The sequence below is a fragment of the Leucopleurus acutus genome (assembly GCF_964270905.1).
Source record: "Leucopleurus acutus genome assembly, chromosome: 5".
Lineage (NCBI taxonomy): Eukaryota > Metazoa > Chordata > Mammalia > Artiodactyla > Delphinidae > Leucopleurus > Leucopleurus acutus.
In genome coordinates this window covers 40899444-40922292 of record NC_139147.1, presented here as the reverse complement: position 1 = coordinate 40922292, position 22849 = coordinate 40899444, and positions in this window count along the sequence as shown.

The window sequence follows — 22849 nt, the reverse complement described above, 5'->3', positions numbered from 1 at the left end:
TTGGCAGGTGGACTCTCAACCACTGCGCCACCAGGGAAGCCCTGAACCTTTTTTATTATAGTTAATTTACAATATTGTGTAGTTTCAGCTATATACCAGTGATTCAGTTATATATTTTTTCAGATTATTTTCCATTATAGGTTATTTCAAGATATTGAATATAGTTCTCTGTGTTGTACATTAAATCCTTCTTGGTTATCTGTTTTATACATATATATTGTACTTGTTATTACCATACTCTTAATTTATTTTGCCCCCTTCCCCTTTGGTAACCATAAGTTTATCTTTAATGTCTGTGAGTCTGTTTCCATTTTGCTTTTGAAAGTTTATTGATTATTTTTAAAATATATGTACTGGCTTATTTAAATGATCTTCAATTCTTTTTTTAAAAAAAAATTATGGGAGTATATTTGATTTACAGTGTTATGTTTTAACCCTTCTATATATTTGCTTTTCCTATTGTGATTTTTTTCCCTTTTCTATAGATTTTTGTTCCTTTTCTATTTAGAGAAGACCTTTCAATATACTTTTTAGCATAGGTTTAGTATTGATGAATTCTTTTAGTTTTTGCTTGTCTGAGAAATTATCTCTTTCCATTCTAAATTATAATCTTTCTGGGTAGAGTATCCTAGGTTGCAGATTTTCCCCTTTCAGGACTTTGAATATATCATGCCACTCCCTTCTGGCCTGAAAAGTTTCTGCAGAGAAATCTGCTAATTACCTTATGGCAGTTCCTTGTAAATGACTCTTTGTTCTTCTCTTGCTGCCTTTAGAATCCTCTCTTTTTGTTTAACTTTTGACATTTTAATCACAATATATTTGGTGTGGGTCTGTTTGGTGTCATCTTGTTTGGGACCCTCTGTTCTTCCTGTACCTGAATATCTGTTTCCTTCTTTAGGCTTTGGGAAGTTTTCAGCCATAATTTCTTCAAATACATTTTCAATCCCTTTTTCTTTTTCTTCTCCTTCTGATACCTATTTTGGATAGGTTGACAAGCTTTATATTATCCCATAGATGTTGTATGTTGCTTTCCTTTTTTGTTTCATTTGTCTTTCTGTCTGATGTTCTGATTGAGTGATTTCCATTATTCTATCTCTGGGTCACTTATTCATTCCTCTGTGTCATTTAGTCTGCTATTCATTGCTTCTAAATTGTTTTTTATCTTGGCAGGTGAATTGTCTAATTTTTATTGGTTAATCTTTATAGCTTCTATTTCCTTGTTACAGTGATCTGCATTTCTACCAATAATCTTTCTTAATTTCTTTAGCATTTTTATTACCTCCTTTTTGAACTTGGGGTGTAGTAGACTGGTGAGGTCTGTTTCACTATTTGTTCTTTCAAGGGATTTTACTTGTTCTTTCAATTGGTAGTAGTTCCTCTGGCTTTTCATTTTATTTAACTTTCTCTGTCTTTATGAATTTAGGAGAAACAGTTATCTGTTTTGGTCTTGAATGGGGTGTTTTTATGTGGGAGCATCTCTGTGTTACTGTGTGTGTCCAATATTTTCTACATGAGGGTTTGTTTTGGTATGGATGCCAGCCACATCTTTCCTCAGTGTGATGGACACTATCCCCTTGATGGGTGATTGATGTGGTGTTTAGAACCTGAACTGGATGTGAGGCCGGGCTTCATCTTTCCTCTGAGGCTGTCACCACTCTGTCTAGGGCAGAGTCAGCTCCCCAGTTGTTGGGGTAGAAGTCCTGTGGGTGGGCTGGGTCAAGCTCCATTAACCTTGACTTCATGCCCCACCTCAAAGGAGGTAGATTGGTGAAGCAAGTGAGGCCCATGAGATCACAGCAAATCTACGCACCACCGGTATAGGCATCTGCAGTTCTACCCAGAAGCAGCCTAAAGTTGCACCCCTTTCTGTTGTGTTCATCCCAGACCTAGTGCAAGGCTGAGGTGTAGATTAGGCTGGGTGTCAGGGTGTTATGGCTGCAGAAATTGAGGTGGCTGTCCTGCTGCCTGGGCTCTGGGCTGCCTCTGTGACAGATTTCTTCTGCGACCTGTCTGCCCCAGAGCTAGGGCTAAGCAGCAGAGTGGAGTAGGCAGAGCCAGGATGCTCTCACTGGGAAATGAATCTCTGTGTAACCCTGCCCAGGGACTGTCAGGCTGAGATTCAGTGGTTATTTGCTGCACATTCTTGTGGCACTGCCCAGTGTTCATGCTGACAATGGGCTCTGTGGCTCCACTCAGATCACATCCTAGGTGCTTTGGTCTCTTTCTGTGTAACTAGATAAAGTCCTCTGTCTTCCTGACACTCAGTGCTTAGCCACTGCATGCTCTATGGCGCTACCCAGCGCATGCACTGACAACGTCTGCCTGGCTCAACCTACCACCTCCATGTGTGGGTTGATCATGGTCTCTAGGGCTCAACCCAGGTGCCCCAGTCTCCCTGTGTAGCTAGATCAATCTTTGCCCTGATCTAGCACCAGGCTGTGGTGTGGAGTGAGCGAGGCCAAGGCATTTGCTTCTTTGGGTTGGGAAGTGTGGTGAGGTGGCAGCCACCAGTGCAAGGCTCTTTCTGCCTTGACTCTTAGCAAGCCAGCATATGCAAACTCCTTGCAAGTAGAGTCTAGGCTTCTCCAGCCCTTCTATCTGTCTCAGCAGATTTCTCAGCGGGCAAAGGAGCTTTGTTCCTCCATACAGGACCCCATTACTGGGATGCCTAGATTATGGGTCTACATGCCCCCTTCCCTGGGCTAGGGTCTTCCCATGTGGACCATCTCTTCCTTAGAGATCCCTCCCAGGTGTGCAAGTCCCAACCTGATGCCTCTTTTTTTTTTTTTATCCTACCCAGTTACATGAAGATCTTTCTTGCAGCTTTGGTTGTATGGGAGATCTGCCAGTTTCCAATTCGTTTTCTTTGAGAATTGTTCCACATATAGGTATACTTTTAATGTGTTTGTGGGGAGAGGTGAGCTACACATCCTCTTACTCTGTCATCTTGATGACATTTTTTTGTCTCCTTTGTTCACTGCTCTTTCATTCACCACCAAGAATAGTGCTTAGATCATAGTAGGCACAGAATAAATTCTTAGTGAATAAATGATTTAATAGATGACTAAGTTAACAACATTGCATTCAAGAGGGTAATGTTGTGATTGTCTTGTTAATTTCACATTTGGCGAGGTGCCTTATTATAAACATAGTTCTGTATAACAGAGTTGGGTCAAATAATGTGTAATAGACCTGGGATAAAATTCAGATTAAAATATATTTAATATTATATTACTATTAGTTATTAATAAGTATTAGAGTTAATTTGTTACATTTCTTTTCATTCCCAAATCACCACTGAGCTCCAGATACACACAGCCTTATATTTATACCATTGTTTTAGTCTTCTAACTTGCTTCTCTACTTCAGTTGTTAAGACTGTATTTTAATCTATTTTACATACTGCTGCCAAATTAATTTTTCTGAAGAGCACTATGACAGTCATTCCCTGGCTCAGAAAATTGCTGCAGCATCTCAATGCCTAATGTAAAGTCTCTCAAGCTGGCCCTCATCCACCTCTACAGACTTTTCTTCTACTACTTATACTTCATCACCTTGCACTCCCGCCACTGAGCCTTTGTGAGTGTCACCAATTCAGCCTATAAAGTTGATTCTCTACATCAGAAATAGGCAAACATTTTGTATTAAGGATCAGATAACAAATATTTTAGGCTTTGCTAACCATATGGTCTCTGTTACAACTACTCAACTCTGTGCTGTAGAGCAAAATGAGCTCAACAATAAATGAATAAGCATAGATATACTCCAGTAATATTTGAATTTCACATAATGTTCATGTGTTACCAAATATTATTTTTAATTTTTTTAAACTATTTACAAATAGTAAAACCATTCTTAGCTTGAGGTATTATACAGAACAGATGTTGGGTGAGCTTTGGTTCTGGGGCCAGTTTGCCACCCTCTCTTCTACATGGATATAAATCCTACTCTTCATTTACAGTTCTGTCTATTCTGTGTATGCTTCCAAATTGTTAGTACCAACTGTGCTATCTTCTCCTTAAATTTTCTTCTGTTTATATAACAAAAATGACCATATAGTATACCTCTGTGTAACCCCAGCACCACATTATGCCAATACTAGGCACTCAGCATTTGCTGTTTGCTGTCACTACTGATTATAACTTTGATGCATGTTAGTCACATCACACTTAACCTTGCCACATAAAAAATATATATTAAAGATCTGTTATTTTTAAAAACTACTTTTTATATGTAGCTTATTTCTTTCATCTTAAGACATTTCCTCACCACATACACACACCATTATTTAACATTTATGACTCTAGTTGTTCTTTTTTTGTTTTTTTACTCTATATATCCATTGAGTGTGATGCCAGTTTTTGGCATCAAAAAGTAATTGAATCGTACTTCCCTGGTGGCACAGTGGTTGAGAGTCCGCCTGCTGATGCAGGGGACACGGGTTTGTGCCCCGGTCCGGGAAGATCCCACATGCCGCGGAGCAGCTGGGCCTGTGAGCCATGGCTGTTGATCCTGTGCGTCCGGAGCCTGTGCTCCACAACGAGAGAGGCCACAACAGTGAGAGGCCCGCGTAACGCAAAAAAAAAAAAAAGTAATTGAATCAGTGGTGCAGCTTACAGTCAATGGAATTTTACAGACAATTACAGGACACTCCAATTCTAGTCAGAAAAAGAAAAAAATTTCTTCTACAAATTTTTCTTTGTTTTGATTTTGAGCTTAGCAGACCACAGCTTCCTAGACCTAGGAATATGGTTTTGATTTGAAATTTTCTATAGAGTACTCAGATTTTGTCCTACTTTTAGTTTCAGAAAATATTACCACAGTCTGAAGCACAAGTGAAAGTGGTTTTCCTCCCAAACATCTCTCTGACTCAATGAAATGAAAGCCAAGTAGAAATGATGTCAAGTCCTGCCCTTCAAACTTGTTTGCTTGTATATCCCTTAAAAAAATGCTTGCAAAATTTATTCCCTCACAAATTTTGAGTTGACATCTGAAATATTTCATTATATTAAATAGTTGAAAAGAAGTAATTTCCATTTTTAAAATGTGTTAATTTTTTAAAATGTATCCAACTTCACTGTGTTCTCTACCCACCAGTATCTATTTAAACATTTACAAACAAACTCCTTTAACAGCTAGAAATTTTACTTGCACTATTTTAATTTGTAGGTTTTTTTCTACTTTTCTTTATTGAAGTATAGTTGATTTACAATGTTTCAGGTGTATGAGAGTGATTCAGTTATATATAAGTATTCTTTTTCAGATTATTTTCCATTATAGTTATTATAAGATATTGAATATAGTTCCATGTACTATACAGTAGGTCCTTGTTTATCTATTTTTCCCTGTACTATACAGTAGGTCCTTGTTGTTTATCTATTTTATATATAGTAGTGTGTATCTGTTAATCCAAAATCCCTAATTTATCCCTACCCCCCCTTTTGCCTTCAGTAATCATAAATTTGTTTTCTATGTCTATGAGTCTATATCTGTTTTGTAAATAAGTTCCTTTGTATCATTTTTTTAGATTCCACATATAAGTGATATCATATGTTATTTGCCTTTGTCTAATTTGCTTCACTCAGTATGATAATCTCTAGGTCCATCCATGTTGCTGCAGATGTCATTATTTCATTCATTTTTATGGCTAATATTCCAGTGTGTGTGTGTATATATATATATATATATATATATATAAATTTGTATTTTATTCCAGTTGTCCCACAGAATTTTATCCCAATATGATATATTTTATGATTTAAAAATCTATTAATCACTGTATAACATTTCTATACAAGAAAAATGTAATCACAATTTTTTAAAATTTTACTACAGTGTTTTAAGTACTAAACATGTGTTCTGGATTGAATTATTATAATTTTCAGTATTATATAATTGATCAAAATAATATAACTAATTCACACTGGAAATCCATAATTTAATGAGATGGGTTTATTTCATATATAAATAAGTATGTCATCAATTCTACTTTTTATATAAGCATGAGAAATCATGCTTACACTAATCAGTAAAGAGGAATGAAATTATAATATTTTGAACCCCAATATTTTGAACATTTTCTAAGTAAAGATTTGTACATTTTAGTGTATATAAATTTTAGATCAAAAGGAAAAAAATCAGATGGTAATTTATTGCGAAGATTCATTTTAATAAATGATCTATCAGATGAAAACTTAATTCAGTTTTTCTTTAATTTTGTTGAAAACAAATAATTTTAATGAAAATTTAGCAACCACCTGACTTGCAAAGCTTTTGTTGAATGATAATTGTAGTGATTCCCTTTCCCTATACCAATATCAATTAATTCAAAATTCTCTGTAGTTAGCACCCAAAGGTTTTGATACCATAGGTTAATGTACTACAGTCAGGCTCAGGAGAGATGAGAAGTAGGTCTTTCTTTGGTAAAGGGGAGAATGGTAACTGTAAAAGGAAGGTTGGGAAAAAAAGGGAAATAGTACAGTCCCTAGACCACAGGCGCATGGTCAGATAGTGTAGGGAGAGGGCAGGAGATTGAGGATAAGGAAATTGATTGCATTAAAACCTTTTATAACAGCTTAAATTTTTGGAGTCTTCAGGTACTCTCAGAAGTAGTACATTTTCCTGTTGGAAGTCCACTAGTACAAAGTCAATTCTACAACATAGACATAGAACACTCAGAGAAAAGCCTTGGCCACAAGATGTCACTAAAATTCCACACATTCTACTTTAAGATTCTATTGCAAGCTCCTTTCCTTCAGAATAATCAGCAACAGCATTTGAGTTCTAAACAAGAGGATAAAGTACCCCTGATTCCTTCTTAATTTTCCAAGGAAAAAAATGTGTTGCAGAAAGAAAGGATGATGAAGACAGGCAAGATAGTTTTGCAATATTATTTCATGCTATCTGAGCCTGTACAAATTTGTTTCTAGCAAAATGTAATCCAATATGTTTAAATGGAATTAAAATTTAATAATTTAAAGTAGAGTACTCTATAATGGAACATCGAATAACATTTTATTAAAATCCTCAGAAAATTTATACATTTTATAGGTGAAAATAAACCATTACATTAAATTTCCTAAGGTATATTTGATTTATCTGTTTATTCATCTACCTAGTTCTATGCAGTCCCTAAAACTTTTATAATTCAAGTCCATTTAGACTTGAAAAATTAGCAATAGCTTAGTTATTCAAGAGTGGTGTATATTTATAATACTCATTATACTTTATGTATTTTGATACCTTGTTTATTGGCGTGCTACATTTATTACCAATAAAAGTTAATCACTATGCAAAGTCTAGCAATTGAGACCAGAAGTATTTTAAAGGTACCTGTGTGCAATTCTTGGGACTTTCCCTAATGTGCAAACCCAAGAATTTCAAAAGATCCAGCCTTACAAAGACTAACTTATAAAATGAAGAAAGACATCACAGCACACCATCTGAATGTAGGGGTAGAAATAAGATATATTTACCAATTTACTAATTATGATAATGAATGAATGCTTTATTTTGGCTAGGAAATAACAAAGAATATAAAAATTATCTGATGAAAATATCCCCTCCCACCAATACATCATGCAAAAACATGCCCTTGCTTTACATACATCTAAAAGAAAGAAGGTATACTGATCAATGATGATGTTCTGAAAATGTTGGTAATCGTAATTCATAAAATGTGAACAAAAGAAAATAAGAATTTTTTGTGATTTTTAAATTTTTTAGTGACGTATAGTTTCAGTTGTACAGCAAAGTGATTCAGGTTTTGTTTGGTTTGGTTTGGTTTTGGTTTTGGTTTTTTTGCAGATTGTATTCCATTATAGGTTATTACCAGATACTGAGTGTAATGCCCTGTGCTATATAGTAAACCTTTGTTGTTTATCTATTTTATGTATAGTAGTTTATATCTGTTAAACCCATACTTCTAATTTGTTCCTCTTTCCTCCCCCTCCCCTTTGATAACCATAAGTTTGTCTTCTAAGTCTGTGAGCCTGTTTCTGTTTTGTGTATAGATTCATTAGTATTATTTTTTAGATTCCACATATGAGTTATGTCATATAACATTTGTCTTTCTCTGATTTATTTCACTAAGAATAATATTCTCTAGGTCCATTCACATCGTTGCAAATGGCACTTTTTCATTCTTTTTCATGGCTGAGTAGTATTCCATTGTATATATATACCACTTCTTCTTAAGCTAATTGTCTATTGTGGACACTTAGGTTGCTTCTATGTCTTAGCTATTGAAATGGTATTGCTATGAACATTAGGGTGCATGTATATTTTCAAATTAGAGTTTTCATATTTTCCAGATATATACCCAGGAGCAGGATTTACTGGATCATATGGTAATTGTATTTTTAGTTTTTAAAGGAACCTCCATATAGTTTTCCATAGTGGCTGCACAAATTTACATTCCCACCAACAGTGTAAGAGGGTTCCCTTTTCTCCATACCCTCTCCAGCATTTATTATTTGTAGACTTTTTGATGATAGCCTTCTGACTGGTGTGAGGTGATATCTCATTGTGGTTTTGATTTGTATTTCTCCAGTAATTAGTGATGTTGAGCATCCTTTCATGTGCCTGTTGGCCATCTGTATGTCTTCTTTGGAGAAATGTCTATTTAGGTCTTCTGCACATTTCTTGATTTAGTTGTTTTTTCGATATTGAGTTGTATGAGCTGTTTGTATATTTTGGATTTTAACCCCTTGTTGGTAGCATTGTTTGCAAATATTTTCACCCATTCATAGGTTGCCTTTTCATTTTGTTGGTTTTCTTTGCGTGCAAAAGCTCTTAAATTGGATTAGGTCCCAGTTGTTTATTTTGCTTTTATTTCTTTAGCCTTGGGAGACTAACCTAAGAAAATATTGCTATGATTTATGTCAGAATGTTTTGCCTGTGTTCTATTCTATGAGTCTTACAGTGTCATGTCTTAGAAAGGTCTTTATACCATTTCTAGTTTATTTTTGCACGTGGTATGAGGGAGTGTTCTAATTTCATTGATTTACATGTAGCTTTCTCAGCACTCATTACTAAAGAGACTGTCTTTCCTCCATTGTCTATTCTTGCCTCCTCTGCTGTAGATTAACTGACCATAGGTGTGTGGGTTTATTTCTCAGCTCTCTTTCTGTTCCGTTGACCTATGTGTCTGTTTGGTTGTCAATACCATACAACTGTAGTTCTTTAGTCTGAAGTCTAGAAGGGTTATGCCTCCAGCTTTGTTTTTCCCTCGGGACTGCTTTGGCAATTCTGGGTCCTTTGTGGTTCCATAAAAAATTTAGGATTACTTGTTACAGTTGTGTGAAAAATATCATGCGTGTTTTGATGGGGATTGCATTAAATCTGTAGATTGCTTTGGGTAGTAGGACCATTATAACAATATTAATTCTTCCAATCCAAAAGCATGGGATATTTTTCCATTTCTTTGAATCATCTTCAATTTCCTTTATCAGTCAGTGTTTTATAATTTTCAGCATGTAGCTCTTTCACATCCTTGTTTAAGTTTATTCCTAGGTTTACTTACTTATTTTTTGATGCAATTTTAAGCAGGATTGTCTTTCTACTTTCTCTTTCTAAAACTTCATTGCTAGTGTAAAGAAATGCAACAGACTTTTGTATATTAACCTTGTATCCTTCAACCTTGCTGAATTCATTTGTTAGTTCTAATAGCTTTTGTGTGGAGACTTTAGAGTTCTCAATATAGAGTATCATGTTGTGTGCAGATAGTGGCAGTTTTACCTCTTTTGTTCCAATTTGGATACCTTTTATTTCTTTTTCTTTTTGGATTGCTGTCACTAGGACTTACAATACTGTTTTCTTTAAAAAAATATATTTATTTTATTATTTTGGCTGCAGCGGGTCTTAGTTTCAGCACATGGATCTTCACTGAGGCATGTGGGATCTTTAGTTGCAGCGTGTGGACTTCTTAGTTGTGGCATGCATGCAGGATCTAGTTCCCTGACCAGAGATTGAACCCAGGGACCCCACATTGGAAGCGCAGCGTCTTACCTACTGGACCACCAGGGAAGTCCCTCAGTACTATGTTTAATAGAAGCTATGAGAGTAGGCATCCTTGTCATGTTCCTGAATTTAGTGGGAAGGCTTTAAATGTTTCACCATTGAGTATTATGTTGGCTGTGGGTTTGTCATAAATGGCTTTTATTATGTTGAGATATATTCCCTCTATATCCACTTGCATAAGAGTTTTTATCAGGAATGGATGTTGAATTTTGTCAGATGCTTTTTCTGCATCTTACTGAGATCATGTGTTTTTTGTCTTTCCTTTTGTTTGTGGTGTATCATGTTGATTGATTTGTGTATGTTAAACCATCCTTATGATACTGGAATGAATCCAACTTGTTCATGGTGTATGATATTTTTTATGTATTGTTGGATTCAGTTTGCTAATATTTTATTGAGGATTTTTGCATCTACATTCATCAAAGAATTTGGCCTGTAATTTTCTTTTTTTTGTAGTGTTTGGTTTGGGTATCAGAGTAATGGTGGCCTCAGAATGAATTTGGGAGTGTTCCCACCTCTTCAATTTTTTGGAATATTCTGAGCAGGATAGGTATAAGTTCTTCTTTGTATGTTTGGTAGAATTCCCTAGTGAAGACACCTGGTCTTGAACGTTTGTTTGGAGGGAATATTTTTATTACAGATTCCACTTCACTTTTAGTGATCTGTTTGTTCAAATTATCTGTTTTTTCTTGACTCAGTCTTGGCAGGCTGTATTTTTCTAGAAACTTGTCCACTTCCTATAGGTTGTCCATTTTGTTGGCATATAACTGTTCATAGTATTCTCTTATGATTTTTTTTTTACCTCTGTGATATTGGTTGTTATTTCTCCTCTTTAGTTCCTATTTTGTTTATTTGGGTTTTTTCTTTTCTTCTAGTGAACATGGCTAAAATTTTGTCAATTTTATCTTTTCAAAAAAAAAATAGCTCTTGGTTTCATTGATCTTTCTATTTTTTTTGATCTCAGTTTTATTTATTTCCTCTCTGATCTTTATTCTTTCCTTCCTTCTGCTGACTTTGTGCTACACTTGTTCTTTTTCTAGCTTTTTTAGGTGGTAGGTTAGGTTGCTTATTTAAGGTTTTACTTGTTTCTTGAGGGTAGCCTGTATCACTCTGAACTTACCTCTTAGAACTACTTTTGCTGCAACCCATACATTTTGTAAGGTTATCTTTTCATTTGTCTCAAGGTATTTTCTGATTTCTTCTTTGATTTCATTATTAGTCATGTTGTTTAGTATCCACATGTTTGTTCTTTTCCCATTTTTCTTTTTGTAGTTGATTTCTAGTTTCATACGCTCATGGTCAGAAAAGATTCTTGAGATTATTTCTCTCCTCTTAAGTGTGTTGAGGCTTGTTTTGTGAACTAGTATGTGTTCTATCCTGGAGAACTTTTCATGTACTCTTGAAAAGAATGCATATTATGCTTCTTTTGGATGTAGTGTCCTGTGGATATCAATTAAGTCTAAATGGTCTACTGTGTCATTTAGAATCTCTGTTGCCTTAATGATTTTCTGACTGGATGGTCTATCCCCAAATACAAGTGGGGGTGTTGAAGTCTCCTTTTATTATTGTGTTATTGTCTGTTTCTCCCTTTATGTCTGTTAATATTTGCTATTTATATTTAGGTGCACCTGTATTGGATGCATATATGGTAATGAGTGTAATATCTTCTTGTATTGATCCCTTTATCATTATATAATGCCCTTCTTTGTTGTTCTTTATGGCCTTTGTTTTAAGGTCTATTTTGCTTCATATGAGTATTGCTACCCCTGATTTTTTGTCATTTCAATTTGCATGAAATATCTTTTTCTATCCCCTTACTTTCAGTCTGCCAATGCAGGATGTTTCATCAATATATAATGCAGATACACAGTGCACAGTAGCGGAGGGAGAGGAGGCCAAAGGGCAGAGAAAAATATTTGTTTAAACTTTTCTTGTCTTGCCACAAAATACGAATTTTATTTCACAGTTTTCCCCTTTTGATCATTAATTGTTCGATAGAAAGCAGTAGGTGATCAAATGTCTGGTCCCTCAATGCCATGGCCTGCCCTGGGATCCATCATGTCCCTCCATGCTGGTCCTAATAGCCCAGTTCTCTCCTTTTGGGGGAGTTATACTAGCAGAATGTTGAGCAAGGAATGACATGCAACTCTAGGTTGTCCAATAAGACTTAAAGCCAATTTCCCTTGTATGTGCATTGTACATGTCCATTATTTTATAGAGAACTATAGATATGATCTAGTTTCAAGTTGTTTAGACATCATTATCTTAGTACCAATAGAGACACACAGTGTAAAAGGGAAGAAATTATCACCTTATAAGTTCCACGAACTGTAATTTAAATTGGTAGTAGGAGCAACTATATCATTAGCAAAGATTTAAGCCATATTCCTCCTGAACCAAACCATTTTCCTAGTATTTCCCCTATCTGGGAAGAGGGTTGTTTGAAGCAGAAATTTGACACTTCTTGTGTCATAAGATGAATTAACAAATATTGTGGCCAAATGGTCATACCACTGGAAAACTGATAGAAACCAATTACCAATTGTGCTCAAAAACCAATTGTCCTCAATTACAGATTGACATCACAGATTGACAGGGGCTCTTTCCAAGGCTACCCATAGATAACTGTGAGCCCAACAGAAACTAATTATGTAGCTTCCTAACCAACCTGGAGAGAACCAAGGTTACAAACTTGTTACAAACATAAATCCATTGGGATTTTTATTAGGAGCTACCCAATATTCAACATGTAATGAAAAGGAGTATTTATGGCCAGACTCAGAATAGGCATCATTCATTAATTGGCCTGGTAAGAGAGTCTCACTTAGTGATATTGGTGGTAGCATTAGCTTGCACAATGCTAGAGTTTCTTTCTTTTAAAATAAAATTTCCAAGGACCATCCAATCAGAGTTTTGGGAAGGAGAACTCCACCAAAGCAACCAGGGAGTACTGGACGTTGGTAATTGGCCACAAACCCAATGATTGGATTAATTTTTAAAACTTGCATATGACTGAGCCAAAGAAATACACTTGATTCACAAGCAAAAGTGTGAGCAGTTGTCAAAGAAATCAGTATACAGGCCTGGTTCAGCATCTTGGGTCAGCTGTCTACTTCAGATGTCATTGTCTTCTTGTCCTCATTGGGTAGTGCTGTTCTTAGTCAAAGTCAGAAACAGGAATTGCAGTTCATTCAGGAGAGGCCTGATATGGTCCCTTCTGACATGGCTGTAAAGAGTCCTTTATATGACGTCTTTTCTGATATGCATAATCTCCTTGTTTCAGGTCATAGCACATCTGATCTTCATCCAAAATTAGATTACTGTGATAAATTTTGGAAACAAACTTAGAGTGTCCTTTTAATAACTGAAGTTTATAAGGAGCTCTCTGGGAAGTGAGTGTTAGCTAGTAAATACAGACCTCAATTAAGAAAATTAGAATTTAATTGTCACTGAAACATAATCTTTTTATCTCTAAAATTACCCTCATACTACCAAATATCATTAACTGACCACATAGACTCTTTTAAATTAGCTGTGTTGAAACTTTTCATAAAGAATCTCAGATTGAGCTTTGAAAAAACCCTCAAGGCCAAGAAAGCCATGCAAAGGCTGTGTCAACGATTCTGCCTGTGATATCCTATAAGTTTGGGTGATAGATTTGGACAAATTCTTCTCCTCTCGAGGTCCCCAAAATATCTTGAGATTCCTGCACCAGTTTGGAGGTGGCCTTCTTTATATACCTGAGAAAGCTGCTGGGAACCTAAAGTTTACAAACTCTGGAGAGATCAGGTAGAGAGAAAAGAAAAATGTTTCATTTCTACTTACAGAGGTGTAATTTAAAGGTTTTCTTATATCTAGAAAATACAGATTAAAATCAGTAATATTTCAGACAAAAACCAAAAATTATAACCATACTCATAAGTTTGCTCAGTCTTATGTAAATAACCATTAATCTTAATCTTATGTTAACAGTTTTATGAAGCCATCAGGTTTTCCACTAGAGTTCTTTTATTTCTTACCCAGTTCACTGGTATAATATGAAAGTTATCAGAAATCTGTACTTGTCAAAAATTCTTTTCTATGAATCTTCTTGAAGATGAAGCATTTTGCAAAAGTGTTGGAGTAGAATAATAGCTGTCTTTGAATGACAAAAGACTTTAAGATACAAGGTTAAAGAACTGATTACAATGCAACTGACAAAGAAACTTGGTTACTGCTGTGACATGAAACAGTTTTTAAGATAATTACTAAAATTATGACTGATATCATTTACCAGGACATACCAGAATTTTAGGAGCTCCATGTAATTTCTAGAATATCTACATTAATAATAATGTTTACCCATACAATACAACTTAAGAAGTTTCATCACCAGTTATTTGACAATGCTTCCCATGTAATTTAACATACCAAATAAGTGTAATTAGTTTAATATTCCTCTGTCTTAGATGGCAAGAAAACAAATGTTTTGAGGTGTTCCAGGGACCCTTTGGAAAACCTCAGAATTAGCCATGGGTCAGACAAACTTCATTTAGAATTTAATCTTTGGGAAGTCTGCCAAAAATATCAAAAGTTTTAAATCTCTTTGTTAAATAGAATCATAGGTCACTGTGAAACAACACCCATTCATTTAACCAAAGTGACAAAGATTTCAGTGGCAAATACCAATCACTTAAAGGCAAAGAACCTCACACAAAAGAAGAATTCCAAGAAAACTTTGCTCTCTTAACAGACAGAGAACCAAACTCCAGTCTTGCACCAGCCTACTCTTAATAACAAAATCTGTTTACATAATTAAGTTTAATGCAATCTTAACCTATCCTGACCATGTACAAAACTGTTTTCTCAGTGTTCCTTTTCCACAAACCTTCTACAACTTCCTTTATCCATATTATTTTGTCCCTTATTTTCTTTTCCATTCAGAAACAACTAGCTCTAGGACAAAACCACCTTTCTTTCCTTTAACAAAATGCATTTCCATTCCTCATACCTTCTTTGCTGAAAACACACATCCCACTTTCCTTGCATACTGAGATGTTTCACATAAGGAAAATTCTTAACCTTAAAACCTTAATCTCTAGTGAAAACCCAAAAGCAAGTAATTATAAACTGTTTGTCATACCAGCAATTCCTGATTGGCACTTATGTGAATGTATTTTATAACCTCTAGAAACATACACCTTCTCAGAATTTCTTTCCTCAATGTGGTACAAGACATGTATGTAATATACTCAAACATCTTTAATTTCTCATAAGAAGATGAAAGTAGGTAAACTTAGACCTGGCCAGCAATTAATGTTCCAGTATTTTATCCAAGTTGAAATGACCCAGATAGTGAATGAATTCTCATAATTTAACTTAGTTTCAAGTTACCAAAATCTGGAGATACTGTCCTTAAAGCAAACATTCACAAAACACAATTATTCCTAAAGAGTTTACTTTAAAGCTCTTATCTCATTTACCTATATTTTATTAAGTTTCATCATATTATTATTTTTCTTGACAAATTTTGATGACATATTTTGTAACAAGAATATTTGATTTCTAGTAAACCTAGATACAATAAAAGCATTATACTTAATGTTGATGACTCTAAAGACGTCTGTATTAATTAAATCAACAAGCTTAAGCTACCATTAATGCCAGACATTAATTCAGTACTGAATATTTTTCAGATTATGTGAACCTGAAATTCATTCTGGCCAGTTTCTTCTATATTTCTGAGTATTTGAACCCTTATTTCCCTTTAAGCCAATTAAATACAGCTCTTTTACAAATTAATTTTGGCAGTACCATACATCTACAACACACATATATAAACACATACAAACACACAGACACGGACCTCATAGTTCACACTCCAAAAGTTCAGCCATGAATCAAGTACAACAATATAAAACCCATCAGTTATGAAAGAGATTGGATTCAAGTTGTGTTTCTGGTAGGTGAAACAAATCAACATCACCTGTCTAGATGGCTAAACCCTTTTAAACTAATATTTATGGAAAAGACACTTAAGATTTCTATTTGTCCTTGACCAGTCAAGATCCAAATTACCTATGCCTTTTCCCCAAATTTGCATTTTAAAAAGATGGTTGAGATAAGCATTCCTGTTGAAGACCAGGTAGAAATTTTGCATCTGAAATGCATAGGAGGAGAAAGGCAAGTTCCTTCTAGGAAGACTTTGTTCCCTTAAGGTCAGAAAAAAATTTTTTTTTCTCAATACTTACAAGCCTCTTAAGATAGATAGGGGAGTTTTGGGGAGTGGTAAAAGGATTGGTGAGCTTTAGGATTATTCCTGGAGTTACAACTCCAGTCCTGTAAAGACTAGATTTGGGGTTTTTTTGTTAGTTTGTTTTAATTTTATTGAAGTATAATTGATTTACAATGTTGTGTTAATTTCTGCTGTTATAGCAAAGTGACTCAGTTATACATACATGTGTACATATGTATGTATGTATATGTATATATATGTATTCTTTTTCATATTCTTTTCCATTATGGTTTACCACAGGATATTGAATATAGTTCCCTGTGCTATACAGTCAGACCTTGTTTTTACCCATCCTATAAATACTAGTTTGCCTCTGCTAATCCCAAGTTTCTAGTCCTTCCCTCCCCCTTGGAAACCACAAGTCTGTTCTATATGTCTGTGAGTTTGTTTCTGTTTCATAGATATGTTCATTCGTGTCATATTTTAGATTCCACATATTAGTGATATCATATGGTATTTGTATTTCTCTTTATGACTTACTTCGCTTACTATGATAACCTCTATGTCCATCTGTATTACTGCAAATGGCATTATTTCATTCTTTTTTATGGGTCAGTAATATTCTATTGTATATATATATACCACATCTTCTTTATCCATTCATCTATTGATGGACATTTAGGTTGTTTCCATGTCTTGGCTATTGTAAATAGTGCTGCTATGAACATAAGGGTGAATGTATCTTTTCGAATTATAGTTTTGTCTGGGTATATGCCCAGGAGTTGGATTGCTGGATCACATTGCAACTCTATTTTTAGTTTTTTAAGGAACCTCTATACTGTTTTCCACAGTGGCTGCCCCAATTTACATTCCCACCAACAGTGTAGAAGGGTTCCCTTTTCTCCACACCTTCTCCAGCATTTATTGTTTGTAGAGTTTTTGATGATGGCCATCTGAGTGGTGTGAGGTGGTACCTCATTGTAGAAATGTCTATTTAGGTCTTCTGCCCATTTTTCAAGTGGTTTTTTTGTTTTTTAGTTATTGAGTTGTATGAGCTGTTTGTAATATTTTGGAAATTAAGCCCTTGTCGGTCACATCATTTGCAAATATCTTCTCCCAGTCCATAGGTTGTCTTCTCATTTTGTTTAAGGTTTCCTTTGCTGTACAGAAGCTTGTAAGTTTGATTAAGTGCCATTTGTTTATTTTGCTTTTATTTCTATTGCTTTGGGAGATTGACCTAACAAATCATTGGTATACTATTTATATCAGAGAATATTTGCCCATGTTCTCTTCTAGGAGTTTTATGGTGTCATGTCTTATATTTAAGTCATTGAGCCATTTTGAGTTTATTTCTGTGTATGGTGTGAGTATGTGGTCTAATTTCATTGACTTACATGTGGCTGTCCAACTTTTCCAATACCACTTGCTGAAGAGATTATCTTTTCCGCATTGTATATTCTTGTCTCCTTTGTTGACGATTAATTGTCCATAAGTGTGTGGGCTTATTTGGGGGCTCTCTCTTCTGTTCCATTGATCCATATGTCTGTTTTTGTGCAATACCATGTTGTTTTTATTATTGTAGCTTTGTAGTATTGTCTGAAGTCTGGGAGGGTTATGCCTCCTATTTTGTTCTTTTTCCTCAGGATTGCTTTGGCAGTTCTGGGTCTTTTATAGTTCATATAAATTTTAGGATTATTTGTTCTAGTTCTGTGAAAAATGTCATGGGTAATTTGATAGGGATTACATAAAACCTGCAGATTGCTTTGAGTAGTATGGCCATTTTAACAATATTAATTCTTCCAATCCAAGAATATGGGATATCTTTCCATTTCTTAGAATCACCTTCAGCTTCCTTTATTAATCTCAGCATATAAGTCTTTCACCTTCTTCGTGAGGTTTTTTTCTAAGTATTAATTTTTTTTTTTGCTGTGATTTTAAAAGGGATTGTTTGTTTACATTCCCTGATATTTCATTGTTAGTGTAAAGAAACACAACCATTTTCTGTGTTAATCTTGTAGCCTGATACCTTGCTGAATTCGTTTATCAGTTTTAGTAGTTTTTGTGTGAAATTTTTAGAGTTTTCTCTATATTGTATCATGTCATCTGCCTATAATGACAGTTTTACCTCTTCCCTTACCAATTTGAACATCTTTTATTTCTTTTTCTTGTCTGATTGCTGTGCATGGGACTTCCAATACTATGTTGAAGAGAAATGGTGAGAGTGGACATCCTTGTCTTGTTCCAGATTTTAGTGGGAAGGCTTTCAGTTTTTCAACATTGAGTATTATACTGGTTGTGGGTTTGTCATAGTTTTTATTATTTTGACATATGTTCCCTCTATACCCAATTTTGTAAGAGTTTTTATCATGATTGAATGTTGCATTTATTTCTAAGGCATGTTTGAATATTTATTTGGTTGCACTAGGTCTTAGTTGTGGCAGGAGGGCTCCTTAGTTGTGGCACATGGACTCCTTAGTTGTGGCATGTGAACTCTTAATTGTGGCATGCATATGGAATCTAGTTCCCTGACTAGGGATCGAACCCAGGCCTCCTTCATTGGGAGCTTGGAGTCTTATCCACTGCACCACCAGGGAAGTCCCTGGATGTTGAATTTTATCGAATGCTTTTCCTGCATCTGATTGAGATAATCATGTGTTTTTTTTCTTTTGTTGATGTGGTGCATCACATTGATTGATTTATAAAACAAGAAGAGTTGTTTTTTTCCTCGAAGAATCAGGTGGCCATCTCAATGATATCAAAGGACTGACATATCCATTCACCTGTGTTGGAATGTTTTATTTTTCCTCATTTAGCTTAGGGGAGAGCCCCCACCCCCACCCACGCCACAAAAGAAAAAAAATTCTTATCAGGCTGAATATCAGCTATGGTCAGTTTAATCAGATCTGTGACCACCCATTTTGGTAATTCATTTTCAAACACTTTTGAAGATTCTCCCTGGGTTTAAGACATTCTTTAACTGTGGCCCTCAGATCAGCCTTTGATCTGAAGGGGCTTCCCTTACAGCCTCATGTGGTCCCATTTCTAAAGGTAACCATTTAATAATGTCTTCAGAGTGGAAAGGCAATTGGACAGAATATTACTAGAATGAGTACTCAAATAAAGAAGGCTAGAGGGGAGCAGCAGTTAAAGTTTTAAGTACCTTTTATATCATTAATCATTCATTATAGACTTTTACAACAAATCTTTCAATGAGGCTATTTTGGAATTTTGAAGGCTTTGGGGGCTTTCACATACCTGTTAGGATAGGTACCATAGTTTAAGATGAGAGTGTTATTGAACTCAGGTTGGGCTGCTCACCACTCAAAAGCCTGTACGCCACAGATAAGTGTTGGTTGGAAAGGAAAGGTGGTTTTATTCAGGAGCCAGCAACCTGGGGAGAAGGCGAACCCATGTCCAAAAACAAACTCTGAAGATTAGGCTTGACCATGAAAGTTTTTAAAGGGAGAAAGGGAAGTTAATCATTTGGGAAAGGAGTCAGAATCTTCGTTATCTTCCACTCTGTGCAGACTTTCTTCTGATTGGTTGGTGATGGGATAACAGGGTGGTGTTCCAGGAATCCTGTGCTCAGCTTGAAGTTACCATCCTCCATCTGGGTGGGAGCCTTATTTCCTGCAGAAGAACTCAAAGATATTGTTATGTATATCTCTTGAGGAGGAACCGGAATGTTGCTTTATCGCTGCAGTATTGTTTCTTGACTGTTCTTCCTTTGTTTCTGCATTCCCTCCCTTCCCTGATAAGCAACTTATTGAATCTGCTCTTCGGAACTCAGGGAAAGTCAGTGAGGCTGCGTGAAGCCTATTTCCTACAAACAAGAAACAGGGGATATGGAAAAGATTTGTACCTGGGAGGGCTCCACAGGGTCCTGCTCAGTTTCAAGAGCTCTCTAGAATTTTAACAATTTAGATGTTGCACCAATTCAAAGGATCCATGGAGCTAGCCATACAAATATTTCTCCCTGCTAATCTAATTTTAGAAAAAAGAAAGACATTTACCACTGTTGTTTCCAGTAGACCCTAAAGGCACAGATCCAGAAAACTGCTGGTTTTAACTGCACTCTCAAAAACTTTTTAGAGTGTCAAAAGAACCCCAAGTTGACCATTTCAGGGCCCGATTTCCTTTAGTTTCCAATTAAGTACTTGCAAACATACGGAAACCCAGCCGATATTCCCATAGGTGACTGTTTGCATGGGAGCTGTTTGGACTTTGAGGCAAAGTTTCCCAGTATTAATTTCATAGTCTAATTCAGATATGAGATACGATCTGAACAACTTTCTGAGGACAGTGTGATCAAGAGATCAAGAAGGAATGTTGTCTTTTTGATGCTAGGAGAATGTTGCTCTTTGTGGTTGAGCAGGTATTTCTCCCGATGGGGGAGGTTTGGTTGATGCATAATGCAGATGCACAATGCACAGTAGAGGAGAGGGAGGAGGCCAAAGGGCAGAGAAAAAAATTTTACGTTTAAATTCTTCTTGTCTTGCCATAAAATTTGAATTTTATTTCACAGCCAGCACCTGCACACTTTTCACGAGTGGAGTCTAGGGTTCTCCAGCCTTTCTATCTGTCCCAGTGGTTGTCCCAGCAGCCAAGGGCAATTGTCTCCTTTGTGTAGAGCCCCACGACTGGGATGCCCAGTCTGTGGCTCAACCTGTTTGCTCCCCGGGATGAGGGTCTGACCATGAAGACCTTTTCTTCCTTTCAGATTCCTTTCAGGGGCAGAGGTCCCAACCCTATGCCTCTTTTCTGTCCTACCCAGTATGTGGAGATCTTTCTTACAGCTTCGGTTGTATAGGAGTTCTGCCAGTTTCCAGTTAGTTTTCCATGAGAATTGTTCTGCACGTGGATGTATTTTTGATCTGTTTGTTGGGGAATGTAAGCTGCACATTCTCCTACTCCGCCATCTTGATCTGAGCCCCCAAAATAGGTTCTTTTTAAAGTTTTTTCACTCCAGTACTGAAAATATTTCAAAGTAGCCTTATTTGAGTAGAAAGTAAAAGAAGACAGTGAAATGATCTCTGACAAATTGCCAGAATATGGGGGTTATGAAAGGACAGAAAATAAGAGCATTGAATCATTGCTAAAAAAAAAAAAAAAAATGCAGGTAATGATTTCAGTTAAATTGTTGGTGAGAAAAGGTGATTACTGCTTTTTTTTTTTAAAGTATATAAAGTCAGGTCAGTATAAGCTTTTAGTGTACAACTAGTTGAACCTCTGTTAAGAATGATGTATAAGGGACTTCCCTTGCAGCCCAGTGGTTAAGACTCTGCACTTCCAATGCCAGGGGCGCGGGTTCGATACCTGGTTGGGGAACTAAGATCCCACATGCCGCACAGTGCAGCCAAAAAAATTAAAAAAAATAAAAAAGAATGATATATAAGCAATCTTATCTTTCCCACAATTCTATTCTATATTACCATGTTCATATGAAAGAGGAAGCTTGTCACTGCTGTGGTATTCTAAGAATAGGCATGTGATGCACAAAACCTCTTGTTTTTATGATCCACATATACAATTATTTTTTAGTCATATACTTTCTCTCACAATAATCTTACCTTGAATCACCAAAAGAAAAATCTACCTGCAGATGATGTTAAATGGGTTCCCAATCTGTCTTTTGCATTCAGCTCAGGAAAGAATTCTTTCATGTTATATTGCAGTATTTGGATATGGTTTTAAAGAAGTACTCTACTATACTATGGAATATTTCTACATTAAGCCAGGAAAATGAGATGGGGGTTAGGTGGAGATAAAGCTCTGTACAACTAAGCCATTTGCACAAGAGTTGTGTCATCTTAAAATAATCTGATCTCTTTGCCATTACAATTCACATTATGGACCTGAGGGATGTCTCTTCAAGACAGTAGGTCGACTGATTGATATGCCACATGAGCAAGGCACCTAAAATCAATGAAAAGCCCTTTACTGACATTAACAGTGTTTCAAAGAAATACTTTTAATCTCTGTTCTGATCTCAAACCTCATGTGAACACCTTTCCTCTAAAAAGGCAGTATCGAGGAACAAGTTTTGTTTCACCTCCTGCCCAGTTTTTCATGCAGTGTTATAAAAGTAAATGGTGTAGTCTTAAGAGATAAAATTTAGTATTTTCTTTCCCCTTCAGCACTGGATTAACATCTTGACAGTTTACTGTTGATAATTAACTGTTCTTTTAAGAAGGGGATGAGTTGTTTGGCTTTTTTGCATAACACTTTCATTTACCTAACCACCACCTTCATTGCTACCCAAATAGCTGGTGTTCTATCATTAAAGATCATGATACATCCTTTCTAGTCTTCACCAAAATTTATTTTCCAGTGTAATCTTGTTTTCTATATTCACAAGTTTTCAGGGGTGAATAGGACAAGTTGTTAAGGACTTCTCCCTTAATATATGTTAACACAAACACCAAATAATGATCCAGACACTGCACATCAGTGGTTCTGTCTGCAAAATAAAACATCCTCTAGAACACATGTGAAAAGAACTACTCTTCCATGTCACTGAATTATGAAATTTTCTGATAGGATTTTTCCAGTAGCTTTTTTGTTCTCTGATAATATTTATTAATGGTGAGACTTTTTTATAACCTCTCAACCAGT